This window comes from Dromiciops gliroides, chromosome 2, assembly GCF_019393635.1.
Source record: "Dromiciops gliroides isolate mDroGli1 chromosome 2, mDroGli1.pri, whole genome shotgun sequence".
Classification (NCBI taxonomy): Eukaryota; Metazoa; Chordata; class Mammalia; order Microbiotheria; family Microbiotheriidae; genus Dromiciops; species Dromiciops gliroides.
In genome coordinates this window covers 262,181,269-262,196,817 of record NC_057862.1, presented here as the reverse complement: position 1 = coordinate 262,196,817, position 15,549 = coordinate 262,181,269, and the positions used below count along the sequence as shown (strand labels likewise).

Sequence of the window (15,549 nt, the reverse complement as noted above, 5' to 3'; positions counted from 1 at the left end):
CGGAGCGGAAAACGTCGGTTCTCCTGGGGCGGACCCTGGACGCAGGTGCGGAAGCCTAGCGGGGCTGTCAGCGCCCCCCAGCGGCGGTCTTCCAGGCTCTCTCCCGCTTTTGGCTGGCTGCCCTGCTAGACCAGAGCTGTCCGGGTCAGTCTTAGAGCCGAAAGGCCAACAGCCTTACAAAGGCCAGCTTGTGCCCTAAGGGCCAGCTGGGGAAGGGGCAGCACAGGGTCTGGGATCCCTGCGGGATGGAACAAGCGCTACCTCCGGGACTTCTTCCTAGATTTTGGAGAGGCAGGAAAGGGGGGACCGGGATGGGGGTAGGGTGAAGGGGTTTGGGGAATCACGTGCGGAGTAAATTAGTGGAGTCTACCAGTGGAGCACATAATGAGTGCTTGCTGTATACCAGGGAACATTTAAAAAAGGGAAAGCGAGATAGGAAAAATTGTAGGTATATGCAGAGGGAAAGGTCACTTACGAATTTCTTGGTGTTTTAAGTTTTATTCTGAATTTTAAAATGCAAATAGAATTTGTCACTAACCTTTATTGAATAAAACCTGAATTTTTACCTAAAATATTATTCTTCATGAGGGTATAATCAAGCATATGGTCTGGTTGGGGAAAGGGAGCAAGGATGTGAAAAGTTGGTAGTTGGCTATTTTTTTTATGATTATGAATAGAATTTTATTTTCCAAAATATATGTAAAAACAAATTTTAACATCAGTTTTTTTTTTCTTTTTTTTAGTGAGGCAATTGGGGTTAAGTGACTTGCCCAGGGTCACACAGCTAGTAAGTGTTATGTGTCTGAGGCTGGATATGAACTCAGGTCTTCCTGACTCCAGGGCCGGTGCTCTATCCACTGCGCCACCTAGCTGCCCCCTTAACATCAGTTTTTTAAAACTTTGTGTTCCAACTTGTTCTGGGCCCATAGCACCCCAGAAGTTCTTTGGACCACATCAAGGAAGCTTCTCCTTGAGAAACTAAACCAAAGGACAGACACACCTAAAGAGATAAGTAGAACCAGATCAAACTAAGCTAGTTATAGGACCCCTACCCTTCATTCTAGTCTCCCTCAACCCTGGGGAGGTAAGTTTGGGTGTGGCTGCTGCCTTTGTGTCCTGAGGAGATGGTTTAAGAGATCTGCAGCCACCCCTCACCCAATTCCTCTAGCCACCACCAGTGGGGGGATGGTCTTCCCTCACTAAAGGAACTTTCCACAGTCAGATGATCACCCCCATCAGTCCTCTATAAAAGTATCTACCTGTCGGAGCGGCTAGGTGGCACAGTGGATAAAGCACCAGCCCTAGATTCAGGAGTACCTGAGTTCAAATGCGGCCTCAGACACTTGACACTTACTAGCTGTGTGACCCTGGGCAAGTCACTTAACCCCCATTGCCCCACAAAAAAAAAAAAGCATCTACCTGTCTCCTGCTCCAAGAGATTGGTATCTCAGAGCTACTCTCTCTGTGCCATGCCTTTCTCCCCATTAGAAGTCCAAGGACTTCTTTCATAGTTTCCCTTCCCTTCCCTTCCTCAGCCCCGAAATAAACTATTATCTTATTCTAACTGCTTTTGTGTGCAAGAGGGTATAATTCTTTAAAGAGGAATTCCTAAGAACCCCAAACCCCTACCCCTACCCAAACCCCCCAACCCCATTTTCCCCATAACAAACTTCTCTTCCTCCTCCATTCACACCCCCCACTCACAAGAACTCAAGCAATTCAAAATAAGTTATACGTGAGTAGTCATGGAAAACATTCCCACATTAGCTAGGTTATGAGAGAAAACAGTCAAAAAAACCCCAAACTTCAGATTAAGGAATTGTCAAAGAGGAAAAAAAAATTTTTTTAATGTGTTCCCATCTGTTTTCAGATACTACCAATTCTTTCTCTGTAGATGGGTTGCAATTTTCATAAGTCCTTCAGGGTTATATTGGATCATTTAGTTGGCTATTTTTTATCATATTAAGTCCTAGCTAATGTGCTTTGTAGTAGGGTGAGAGGGGGAAGGAAGAGAATAAGATTTATATAGTGCCTACTATAATTTTTTTCTCTTCTTTTTTAGATTTAATTTTATTTTAAATTTTTTTCCAAATTTTTTTTGAGTTCCAAATTTTTCACCCACCCTCCCTTCCCTCCCAAGGCCAGCAAGCAATCTGATATAAGTTATACATTACAGTCTTGTTAAACATATTTCCACATTAGTCATGTTGTAAGAGAAAGATGAGAACAAAAAGAAAAAAAATGCAAGAAAGAATAAACAAGAACTGGGCAGCTAGGTGGCGGAGTGGATACAGCACCAGCCATGGATTCAGGAGGACCTGAGTTCAAATCCAGCCTCAGACACTTGACCCTTACTAGCTGTGTGACCCTGGGCAAGTCACTTAACCCTCATTGCCCTGCAAAAAAACCACAAAAAATGAAAAAAGAATAAACAAGAACAATAACAAAAAAGCAATAACAAAAGTCAAAATAGAGTGCTTCAATCTGCATTCAGATTCCACAGTTCTTTTCTGGATGTGGAGAGCATTTTCCATAATAAGTCTTTTGGCATTATCTTAGATCATTGTATTGCTGAGAAGAGCTAAATCTATCATAGCTGATCATCACACAGTGTTGCTGTTACTGTGTATGATGTTCTCCTGGTTCTGCTCACTTCACTTAACATCAGTTCATGTAAATCTTTCCAGGTTTTTCTGAAATCCTTCTGCTCATCATTTCTTTTTCTTTTTTTGGGGGGGGGGGGGTGAGGCAATTGGGGCTAAGCAACTTGCTCAAGGTCACACAGCTAGTAAGTGTTAAGTGTCTGAGGCAGGCTCTGAACTCAGGTCTTCCTGACTCCAGGGCTGGTACTCTATCCACTGCGCCACCTAGCTGCCCCTCTGTTCATCATTTCTTATAGCACAATAGTATTCCATTACATCCATATACCCAATTGATGGGCATCCCCTCAATTTCCAATTCTTTGCTACCACAAAAAGAGCAGCTATGAATATTTTTGTACATGTGGGTCCTTTTCCCTTTTCTATGATCTCTTTGGGATATAGACCTAGTAGTGGCATTGCTGGGTCAAAGGGTATGCACAGTTTTAAAGCCTTTTGGGCATGGTTCCAAATTGCTTTCCAGAATGGTTGGATCAGTTCACAGCTCCACCAACAGTGCATTAGTGTTCCAATTCTCCCACATCTTCTCTAACATTTATCATTTTCCTTTTTTTGTCATATTAGCCAATTGGATAGGTGTGAGGTGATACCTCAGAGCAGTTTTGATTTCCATTTCTTTAGTAGTGATTGAGAACATTTTTATATGGTTATAGATAGTTTTAATTTCATCATCTGAAAGCTGCCTGTTCATATCCTTTGACCATTTCTCAATTGGGGAATGATTTGTATTCTTATATATTTTAGATATGAGGCCTTTATCAGAAACACTGTAAAAATTGTTTCCCAGCTTTCTGCTTTCCTTCTAATCTTGCTTACATTGATTTTGTTTGTGCAAAACCTTTTTAATTTAATGTAGTCAAAGTGATCCACTCTGCATTTCATAATTTTCTCTTTCTCATCTTTGGTCATAAATTCTTCCCCTCTCCATAGATTTGACAACTAAACTATTCCTTCCTTTTCTAATTTGCCTATGGTATCACCCTTTATGTCTAGATCTTGTACCCATTTTGACTTTACTTTGGTGTACAATGTAAGATGTTGGTCGATGCCTAGTTTCTACCATATTATTTTCCAATTTTCCCTGCAGTTTTTGTCAAATAGTGAGTTCTTATCCTGAAGGCTAGAGTCTTTTGATTTATCAAACAGGAGATTGCTATATTCATTTACTGCTGTGTTTTGTTTGCCTAACCTATTCTACTGATCCACCTCTCTATTTCTTAGCCAGCACCAAATAGTTTTGATGATTGCCACTTTAAAATATAGTTTTAGATCTGGTACAGATAGGCTACCTTCCTTTGCATTTTTTTTTCATTAATTCCCTTGATATTCTTGACCTCTGTTCTTCCAGATGACTTGTTATTTTTTCTAGCTCTATGAAATACTTTTTTGGTAATTTGATTGGTATGGCACTGAACAAGTAAATTAATTTAAGTAGAATTGTCATTTTTATTATTATATTATATATTATTTTATTATTATATTATATTAGCAGGGCCTATCCATGAAGCCTCCCAAATATTTTATATTGTCTACAGTTATTTTATTCTTTTTTTTTTTTTTTTAGTGAGGCAATTGGGGTTAAGTGACTTGCCCAGGGTCACACAGCTAGTAAGTATAAGTGTCTGAGGCTGGATTTGAACTCAGGTACTCCTGATTCCAGGGCCGGTGCTCTATCCACTGCACCACCTAGCTGCCCCTACAGTTATTTTAAATGGGATTTCTCTATCTCTTGCTGCTGGACGTTGTTGGTCATATATAGAAATGTTGATGATTTATGGGGGTCTATTTTATGTCCTGTAACTTTGTTAAAGTTGTTCATTGTTTCAGATGCTTTTTTGGTTGATTCTTTAGGATTCTCTAAGTATAGCATCATATCATCTGCAAAGAAGGATAGTTTTATTTCTTCCTTGCCTATTCTAATTCCTTCAATTTCTTCTTCTTCTCTGGTGTTCTTATTGGGAATGCCTCTAACTTATCCCCATTGCATGTAATGCTTGCTGATGGTTTAAGATAGATACTGTTTATCATCTTAAGGAAAAATGCATCTATTCCTATGCTCTCTAGTGTTTTTAATAGGAATGGGTGCTGTATTTTTTCAAAAGCTTTCTCTGCATCTATTGAGATAATCATATGATTTTGGTTAGTTTTGTTATTGATGTGGTCGATTATATTGATAGTTTTCCTAAGCCTATTAGGCGTGGCTGCTGCCTGATGGGGGATAGGGGACATAACTCTCTCAACTCAAGCTTTTCCAACCCCCAAAGGGAACTTTCCATTGTCAGGTGGTCACCCCATCCAGTCACCCCCATCTACCATCTATAAAAGTTTTTGCCTTTCTTCTGTTCAAGGAGAAATGTGTTTCAGAGAATGTCTCTAAACCATTTTCTCCTCTCTGAGAGTCTCTCTTGGTTCTTTTCTCTAGCATCTAAATAAAAGATTATTTTATTCTAATTAGATTTGTGTAATTCTTTAAAGAGGAATACCTAATGACTCCCACATCACCAATTTCTCCCGTGACACATTTCTCTTATTGATTTTTTTTTCTTTTTACCAAACTGATAGTATGTGTGTGTTCAACCATCCTTTGTGAGATTCAAGTAAAAGGAAGGTATACCTGATGCCTGCTACTCTCATGTTGTTCCATGTTTTTGTACCCTTTATAGTCTTCATTCTCAATTTTCTTATAAGAAATAGTTCTCTATTCACTTCTTCCTCTTTTCTACACTAGTGTATTTCTCCCTTTTCTTTTCCCTCTTAAAACCTTCAAAACTGAACCAGTTCACCCACAGGTGCTGTTTTTCCTAGTTAACTCCTTCAATATTCTTTGAAAATATTAATGTTCTCAAGAGACACTTGTTAATTCCTTTCAATTGTTCAAATAAAATACATTTTTAGGTTTCTCTTTATTTTTGCATTTGTGTTTCAAACTTGCTACTCAGCTCTGGTCTTCCTTTAATCATCATATAGCTCCCTTCAATAGTTCAAATAAATTGACCTTTTAAAGTATCTGAATAATTCCTATGCAGTTCTGGTCTTTTAATCAGGAATGCTTGGAAGTCCGTTATTTCATTGTCTTCAAGGACCTTATTCCCTTCTCTTCTCCACCCCTGCCTCCACTGTCTCCCCACTCCAGTAGGATAATACTAAATTTTTTTTTTGGGGGGGGTAAGTTTATCTGAAGAGTTTTCATCTATGATTTGAAAAAAATCACCGCGGAATCCAATGACTACATCTCGACCTGCTTTTTTGGGGGGAGGGGGGGGGGAGGCAATTGGGGTTAAGTGACTTGCCCAGGGTCATACAGCTAGTAAGTGTTTCAAGTGTCTGAAGCCAGATTTGAACTCAGGTCCTCCTGAATTCAGGGCTGGTGCTCTATCCACTGTGCCACCTAGCTGCCCCTTCGACCTGCTTTTTAAAATATATTTTACATGTCTATTCTAATATGTCTGTATGATGTAGTCATTGATGTCTGTTTGGTCTATTCTAGTTTTTAGGAAGTCTATTACTTGGGTAAGGTTTACCAATTTCTCTAGTAAGTTTTATTCTGCTTCCAATTTTTCCCCAAAGAGCTTTTATTTCTTGTTTAATTTCTTCTAAGTATTCGTGCAGTCCTTGTGGAAAATCCATTTTTTCCTTTGAGTCTCTTCTTGTAGTTGTTAAAATTAGTCTTTCTTTTTTGGGAGAAATCTATATTGGCAATAACTTTTTATACTTGTATCCTCTTTGATTTATTCATCTCTCTAGCTTTTGGTCCTGAATTGGGGCTTTGTATCAGAAACAGGCTCTGTTCCACATTGTATTTTTAGTTAGTTGAGGTCATCCTTGCCTGGTCTTACCTAGGGTCCCCTGGGTTTCTGCGCCTCCAGGATTTGACCCTCATCCCCTACCCTGGATCTTTGAGGTTTATAGCACTGGCTTTTCAGGGTCCTCTACAGCATTATAGAACAGTGGTGAGCTAGGGACCTTTTAAAAACATGATGGTATCCCAATCGAAGCCATGCTTATGGTGGTTACTGCTGTCCTCCGGGAATCCTAAGGCTCCACTGTTGTCTTTCAACAATTCTTGGGGAGCCCTCCAATCATTCTGCTTCTGGAGTCTTAAAGGATACTTATGTCATTCACCAATCTCTCTTCACAATGGAAGGTTAAGGGCTTTTTTGCCTATGCTGCTAGGCCCCTTTGCTATTGCCTGTGGATGTCTGGCTGATTTTTATACAGTTCTAGGGTGGAAGAAATCACTTACTGTAGTTTCTTTGGGTTTCCTGAACATTATTTGATCTAGTGTGAATTTCATGTTTTCAACTGAGTTTGCTTGGAAGAAGTGGATAGCCAGACAGATCAGGCAGCCATCAGAGAAATGAAGAGCAGAAAGGGGGAGAGGAGAGGGAGGGAAAGATGGGGGGAGGAGGAGAGACAGAGAGAGGAGAAAGAGAGAGAGGATTTTGAATGGTGGGATGTTAATGCAGCCATAGAGAAGAATCCATACCACATCCATAACAATTTTAAACCCTATACCCCGAAGAGATTTTTTAAAAAGAGAGGAAAAAGGACCTGTATTTACAAAAATATTTATAGTAGCTCATTTTGTAGCAGTGATGAACTGAAAATTAATTGGTGGGGCAATAACTGGTTAATAGCTGAACAAGTTGTAGCATATCGATATAATGGAATACTGTTTTAAGAAATCATAAAGGGGCAGCTAGGTGGTGCAGTGGATAGAGCACTGGCCCTGGAGTCAGGAAGACCTGAGTTCAAATCCGGGTTGAGACACTTAACACTTACTAGCTGTGTGACCCTGGGCAAGTCACTTAATCCCAATTGCCTCACCAAAAAAAAAAAAGAAAGAAAGAAAGAAATCATGAAGGGGGGAGGGGGTAGCTAGGTGGCATAGTGTATAAAGCACCAGCCTTGGATTCAGGAGGACCTGAGTTCAGATCCAGCCTCAGACACTTCACACTTACTGGCTGTGTGACCCTGGGCAAGACACTTAACTCTCACTGGCCCACCAAAAAAAAAAATCATGAAAGGGATTTTTTCAGAGAAACCTGGGAAGACTTGTAGAGAGGAGTGAAAAGAGCCAGGAGAACATTTTATAGAACAAGATTTTAAAGACTGCTTTGAAAGACTTAAGAAATCTTATTTCAAAGACATCACCATTAGTAGAGCACTTGAAATATGATATTCCAGAAGGCAAAGGAACTAGGCTTACAACCAAGAATAACTTACACAACAAAACTGAGTATCATTCTACAGGCAAGAAATGAACCTTTATTGAAACAAAGGACTTCCAAACATTCCTGATAAAAAGATCATAACTGAGTAGAAAATGTAACATACAAAAATACAGGTACTCTGTGTTCCTACTATTTTCCTGTCTCCTTTTGTTGTAAAATCATATAAAGCACTCCCTAAACCTCCAATCTGTGGAGCAGCCAGACGAGTTTCTACTGTGCTGTACTTGCTGAAATGTGCCTCCATTCCCTCTCTTCAGGCAGATGCTATATCTCAACAGGGTTAAAAAGTTTACCTTCTTATATGGAAAGATGATACATGTGGCCTCTGTTATTATCTGGGGTCACTGAGGAATCTGATTACACAGAGGGCCTACAAGTAATTGTTTTATTTTGATGATATCAAAAGAAGAATGGAAAAGGTAGGGAAGAGGAACTCACTGGAAGATGGGGGAAGGGAGAGGAAAAATAGGGAATATTATCTCATATAAATCAAGTGTACAAATAGAGGCTGTTGTTGTTTGTCCTTTGTTCTTGAAGAAGACCATGACATCGGGAGGTGATGTCATGACTTACACCGAATTGGATTTAAGTGATGAAGGGCTGTGCAAAGTCACCAGCCTTGGACTCTCCTCCAGAGCCATCTAGGTCCAGTGACAAGATGTACAGCAGAATGACTTGAGATGTTCTTGGATATGTGAGGCAGTCAGGATTAAGTGACTTGCCCAGGGTCACACAACTAGTAAATGTCTGAGGTCAGACAATTTGAACACACACAGACACAGACACAGACATAGACACAGACAGAACTATATCTTACCCAACAGAGAAATAGGAGATAAAAGGGTTAAGGGAAAGAGGAGAATAAGAGAAAGATTAGACTAAGACAAGGCTTAGTCTTTTTTTTTTAATTGTCTTTCCTTTTTTGGGGGGGTAGAGTATAAGGGTAGGTGGTAAAGCAATCATGGTTAAGTGACTTGCCCAGGGTCACACAGCTCCCAAGTATCGGAGACTGGATTTGAACTCAAGTATTCCTGACTTCAGGGCTAGTGCTCTATCCACCTAGCTACCCCAAGACAGGGATTAGTCTTAAGCAAAACTCTTCAACAAGGGAGGGGGTAAAGGGCATTCTGGGAAGATGGTGGAGTAGGTCAGAAATTTCCAGGCTTTCCAGATTTTCTCCATAGAAAGAAAATCACCATAAAATTAATGTAAAGCAGCAAAAATAAATGGTTAAAGTTGTCTTTCTAAGACAACTTGAGGAGATGTCAGAAAAGACAGGACCTACAGGGACTGAGGTTTGGCCTGAGTGAAGGTAGATACCTGCAGGCCGACTCCACTGAATCAACAAATAGCAGGCCCTCACTAAGAGAGATGAACCTGGGGCAGCTAGGTGGCACAGTGGATAAAGCACCGGCCCTGGATTCAGGAGTACCTGAGTTGAAATCCAGCCTCAAACACTTAATACTAGCTGTGTGACCCTGGGCAAGTCACTTAACCCCAATTGCCTCACTTAAAAAAAGAGAGAGAGAGAGAGAGAGAGAGAGAGAGAGAGAGAGAGAGATGAACCTAATAAAAATGGAAGTGCAATTTTTTTAAAAATTACCTGTCAGGTCTATGGATAGGGAAGAGTTCATAAACAAACAAGAAATAGTTCACAGGAGGTAAAATGGATAATTTTGATTACATAAAATTAAAAAGGTTTTGCATAAAAAAACAAATGCAGCTAAAATTCAGAGAGAAGCAAGAAATGAGGGGGGATTTTTTCAGAAAGTTAATCTAATGAAGGTTTCATTTCTAAAATATATGAGAATAAGAGCCATTCTCCAATTGACAAATGGTCAAAGGATAGGATTAGGTAGCTGTCAGAAGGAAAAATACAATCAATAGCCATGTGAAAAAGATGCTCTAAGTCACTAATAATCAGAGAAATGCTAATTAAAACCACTCTTTGGTATTATCTCACACACATCAGAATAGCAAAGTTAACAAAAAAGGGAAAGGACAAATGCTAGAGGGCTTGTGGGAAAAACAGGTACTTTAATGAATGGAGGAGCTGTGAACTGATCCAGTCATTCTGGAAACCAACTTGAAACTATGTCCAAAACACTATTAAACTGTTGCTGATCCAGCAATACTGCTACTAGGTCTACACACCAAATAGATAAAAGGAAAAGGAAAAGGATGCAGAGGCACAAAAATATTGATAGCAGCTCTTTTCATGGTGGCAAAGAACTGAAAACTGACAGGATACCCCTCAAGTAGAGGACAAAACATGAAAGTGATGGAATATTATATTGTGCTTTAAGTAATAATGAAGGGGACACTTTCAGAAAAAAACTGGGAAAACTTGTATGAACTACTTTAAAGTGAAGTGAATATGTCATGAGGAAATAGGTAGTAGGGTCCTTAGGTATTCCTCTGTAAAGAATTACAACTCTCTTACATAATCCAATTAGAATAAATGGTCTTTTATTTGGGCACTAGAGAGAGTGACTGAGAGGTCCTTCCACAGGAAGGAAGTGGCTTAGAAACATTCTCTTCCTCGAATGGAAGAAAGGCCAAAGCTTTTATAGAGGATGAATGGGGTGATCACCTGGTAATGGAAAGTTCCTTTTGGGGGGCTGAGGTGGGAAAAGCTTGAAATAGGGATGGGATGGGAAAGGCTTCTGAAGTTGTCTCTGTCCCCTGGTGCCCCCCAGGACTATGGAATTTCATCTCCCCTCAATTCTTAGGTGTGTCCATCCAAGTTGGCCAAGCTAAACTTTAATAGTCCCTTAATTCCTCGATATGTCCTAACCACCATGTCAAGCAGAACCAGAACAAATTCTTCAATAACAACAGTATTGTAAAGATAAACAATATTGAAAGATTTGGGAACTTTGATCAACACAATGATCAACCACAATTCCAAAGGACCCAAGAAATATGCTACATACCTCTCTATAGAAAGCTGATGGAATCAGAATGCAGACCAAAGTACATTTTCCTTTCTTTTCTTTCCTTCCTTCCTCTTCCTTTCTTTGCTTTTTTCTTTTTTCCTTCTTTCTTTTTTTTGGTGCCTCAGTTAACTTTTACTTCTCAAAGAACATTACCAAGATGAGAGGTCTGAGTTTTCTAAAACAAGATTAGCTTTTACAGAGACCGAACCTGAGGTAACTGTAATGTTACCCACGATCCTTCCAAATAGCTCCAAATAATGCCATCAGACAATTCCTGGAGTAGCAGAACCCACAAAAGGACACGGTGAGACCATTTCCCAGCCAAAGATGGCTTAGAAAGTCATCAGGAAAGGTCTGTTGTACTGGGGTGGGAGTGAGCCCAGACCCAGGCTGTACCAGCACAGATCCAGCTGCAGGCAGGCTGCACCAAGTGAGCCTCTGAATCAGCTGCAGTGGTGGCTATTTCTGGAACTCAGCTCACAGTCAGGTGAGGGGGTTAAGCAGTTGGCTGGGGGTTGGGGGGCAGGGGGAGCAGGGATTACAGGACTCTCTGCTGGCACTGAGGTGGAACTCTGTTCTGTTGCCCATGCTAGGAACCAGGAAGCAGTCTTGAGTGGCAGCCCAGGTGGGGGAGGGACACAGGCATTCCCAAGCTTGCAACCACATTGAAACAGAAATTTGTTCCTGGGTTAAAGAGCAAGCTGACCTGTGGTTACTTACAGACCAGAGCACAGGCCAGGGAAGAGCAGAATGTGTCTCTCCTTAAATCATGCCCCCTTGCACCCCCTGAAGCTTGGGACAGAGCACCCTGGAAGCAATGCCCCACTTTAAGAAGGAGTTAAAGGGGGGAAGCTAGGTGGGGCAGTGGATAGAGCACCAGCCCTGGATTCAGGAGGACCTGAGTTCAAATCCGGCCTCAGACACTTAACACTTACTAGCTGTGCGACTCTGGGCAAGTCACTTAACCCCAATTGCCTCACCAAAAAAAAAAAAAAAAAGGAGTTAAAGGCAGCTTAGGTAGCACAGTGGATAAAGCACCAGCCCTGGATTCAGGAAGATCTGAGTTCAAATCCGACCTCAGACACTTGATACTTACTAGCTGTGTGACCCTGGGCAAGTCACTTAACCCTCATGGCCCCCGCAAAAAGGAAAAAGAAAAAAAAAGTTAAAAAAAAAAGAAAGAAAAAGGAGTTAAAAGTCAAGAAATATGCTGGCAAAATGAGTAGACAGAAAAAGATTCTGACCCTAGAAAATTTCTCTGGTGACAAGGAAGATCAAAATACAACCTCAGAAGATCACAAAATCAAAGCTCCTATGTCCAAAGCTTCCAAGAAAAATATGAATTGGTCTCAGGCCATAGAAGTGTTCAAAAAGGACTTTGAAGATAAGGTAAGAGAGGTAGAGGAAGGGGCAGCTAGGTGGCGCAGTGGATAAAGCACTGGCCTTGGATTCAGGAGGACCTGAGTTCAAATCCAGCCTCAGACACTTGACACTAGCTGTGTGACCCTGGGCAAGTCACTTAACCCTCATTGCCCCACCAAAAAAAAAACAAAAACAGAAACAACAACAACAACAAGAGAGGTAGAGGAAAAAATGGAAAGAGAAATGAGAGTGCTGCAGGAAAGTCAAGAAAAATAAATCGACAGCTTGAAAGGCCAAATGGAAAAGAAGATAGATGCAAAAGCTCTCTGAAGAAAATAATTACTTAAGAATTAGGATTGAGCAAATGAAAGCTAATGACTTTATGAGAAATCAAGATGCAATAAAGCAAATCCAAATGAATGAAAAAAATAGAGGGCAATGTGAAATATCTCCTTGGAAAAACAGCTGACCAGGAAAATAGATCCAGGAGAGATAATTGGAAAATTATTGGACTACCTTTTCTTTTTTCTGGAGGCTAGGAGGAATTTGTTTATTTTCTTGAAAGCAGCTGACCTCCCTGCTGCCAGAGCCACAAACTGCCTGAAGGTAATCAAAACCAGTTAAAAAAGGACTAGCAAATGAGTTTTAAAAAGAAAAGAAGGGGCAGCTAGGTGGCACAGTGGATAGAGCACCGGCCCTGGAGTCAGGAGTACCTGAGTTCAAATCCGGCCTCAGACACTTAACACTTACTAGCTGTGTGACCCTGGGCAAGTCACTTAACCCCAATTGCCTCACTAAAAAAAAAAAAAAATGCAGCCTCAGACACTTAACACTTACTAGCTGTGTGACCCTGGGCAAGTCACTTAACCCCAATTGCCTCACTAAAAAAAAAAGAAAAGAAAAGAAAAAAAGGAGCCTGTTCTGACCAGAAATTACTACTCCCAGAGCATCATTAACCTTCTTTATGCACTTTTGGGTGTTATACAAAACAACTCCCCCCTCCATAAAAAAGAATTTATTTATTTTGAAATAATAAGCATTTTTATTTATAGTTTGGGGTTCCATTTTTTATCCCTCCTTCCCTCTCCAGGAAGTGGTAAGCAATCAGATATGGATTATACATGTATGATTACATAAAACATTACTATATTAGTTATTTTGTATAAGAAAATGTGTATAAAAGAAAAAGAAATGAAAGTTAAAAATAGCATGCTTCAGTCTGTGTTCCATCAATATCAGTTCTTTCTTTGGAAGTGGATAGTATGTTTCATCAATAGTCCTTTGGGATAGTCTTGGAACATTGTATTGTTGAGAATAGGTCACAGTTCTTCATCAAACAATATTGCTGTCTTTGTGCAAAATGTTCCTTTGGTTCTGCTTACTTCACTATATATCAGTTCATGCAAGTCTTTCCAGGCCTTTCTGAAATCATCCTGCTTGTCATTTCTTATAACACAGTAATATTCCATCACCATCATATACCACAGCTTGTTTAGCCATTCCCCAATTGATGGACATTCCTTTGATTTCCAGTTCTTAGATACCAAAAAAAGAGTTGTTAGAAATATTTTTTGTACAAATACATCTTTTTTCTATTTGGGGGGATGCCTTTGGGATATAAACCTAGCAGTGGTATTGCTAGATCAAAAGGTATGCACAGTTCTATAGCCCTTTGGGCATAGTTTCAAATTGTTCTCCAAAGTCGTTGAATCTTTTCACAATTCTACCAACTCTGGATTAGCATCCCAGCTTTCCAACATCCAATATTTTCCTTTTTTGTTATATTTACCACTCTGATAGGTATGAGATGATACCTCAGCTTGTTTTAATTTTCATTTCTCTGATCAATAGTGATCTAGAGCATTTTTTCATATGATTATGGATAGCTTTGATTTCATTGTCTAAAAATTGCCTGTTCATATCCTTTGACCATTTATCAGTTGGGGAATGATTAATATTCTTATATATTTGAGAAATGAGGCCTTTTAAACTTCCTGTAGGAGGAGGCGCTGGAGTCAAGCTTTGATGGAAACTGTGGTAGCCAGTTCATAGGTTAATTTTTCTTTTCAAGAGGCAACCAGGAGAAGAACCAGCAGGTTCTGTGGTTCTGGATTCCAGACTTGACACAACTTTTTTTGCAAAGCAGGTAATAAATAATGTTTGTGCAACTCAAGCCATAGTCAGTACATGACTGAATTATACTCATCAAGATGTCCATCTAGAAGAAACACTTTCTGAGTTTAAAGAATTTTCACAGAATTTTGATGCTGCTATGAAAGTCTAGGCATTAAGCACTTAATCACTCAGAAGTGATTTGGCAAGTTCACAACAGTTTTGCCATACGAAGAAATATTTGAATTTGATGCAAAAACACCCACAAAAGAAGAAGATGCTTTTTATTTTGTTAGTTATGTTCCTGTCGATGGAAGGCTATGTGAATAGATGGATTAAGAGAAGTACAAATTAATTGATTTAGGTGCCTGTAATCAAGAAGATTGGATTAATGCAGTAAGACCCGTTATAGAGAAAAGAATACAGAAATACAGTGAAGGTGAAATACAATTTAACCTGATGGCCATTGTGTCTGACAGAAAAATGATGTATGAACAGAAGATAGCTGAGTTGCAAAGACAGCTTGCAGAGGAGCCCATGGACACATATCAGAGCAGTAATATGTTAAGTACCATTCAATCAGAAGTTGCCAATCACCAGATACTAACTGAAGAAGAAATTCAGAAATTAAAAAGATACATGATTGAAAATATTAGAAGGAAACATAATTATCTGCCTTTCATCATGGAGCTATTAAGGACTCTAGCAGAACACCAGCAGTTAATACCACTAGTAGAAAAGGCAAAAGAAAAACAATGTAAAGATAGCTCAGGAAACCAGATAAAAAGGATGCTTGGAGGAAGAAGCTTCTGATCTTACTTCCATGAAAAAACAATAAGTATACAGGACTTTTAACAACATCCTATCTAGTCCAGTGCACATTTCACAATAGGAACAATCTGTTTCACCTTGAATGCATGGATTCATACAAACTTTTCCCCTTACCTGTATCATGTGCATGTAGTGCATATTAAGTAAAAGTGGTGTTTAGTCGATTGACCAAATTCCATTATCCCACAATTAAAGATTAAGATTTATAATAAAACAGAAAAATGTCACACATTAATGTAATAGAGGAAAGACACTAAATGCACAGAGCTCCAGACACAATTACTTCAAAAACAGCAATAAAACAATCCCTGGAGCAGCAAAACCCACAAAAAGATGGGTAGAGATTATCTTCCCAGCCAAAGACAGGTTAAAGGGGGCCATGCTAGACTGCGAGAATAGTCCAACCCTGAG

General features: G+C 39.7%; 1 pseudogene; it reads left to right on the top strand.

Annotated features, from left to right (window-relative positions):
• Positions 1-8,304: 8,304 nt before the first annotated feature.
• LOC122738678 lies at positions 8,305-15,136 on the top strand (annotated as a pseudogene).
• The last annotated feature ends 413 nt before the right edge of the window (positions 15,137-15,549 follow it).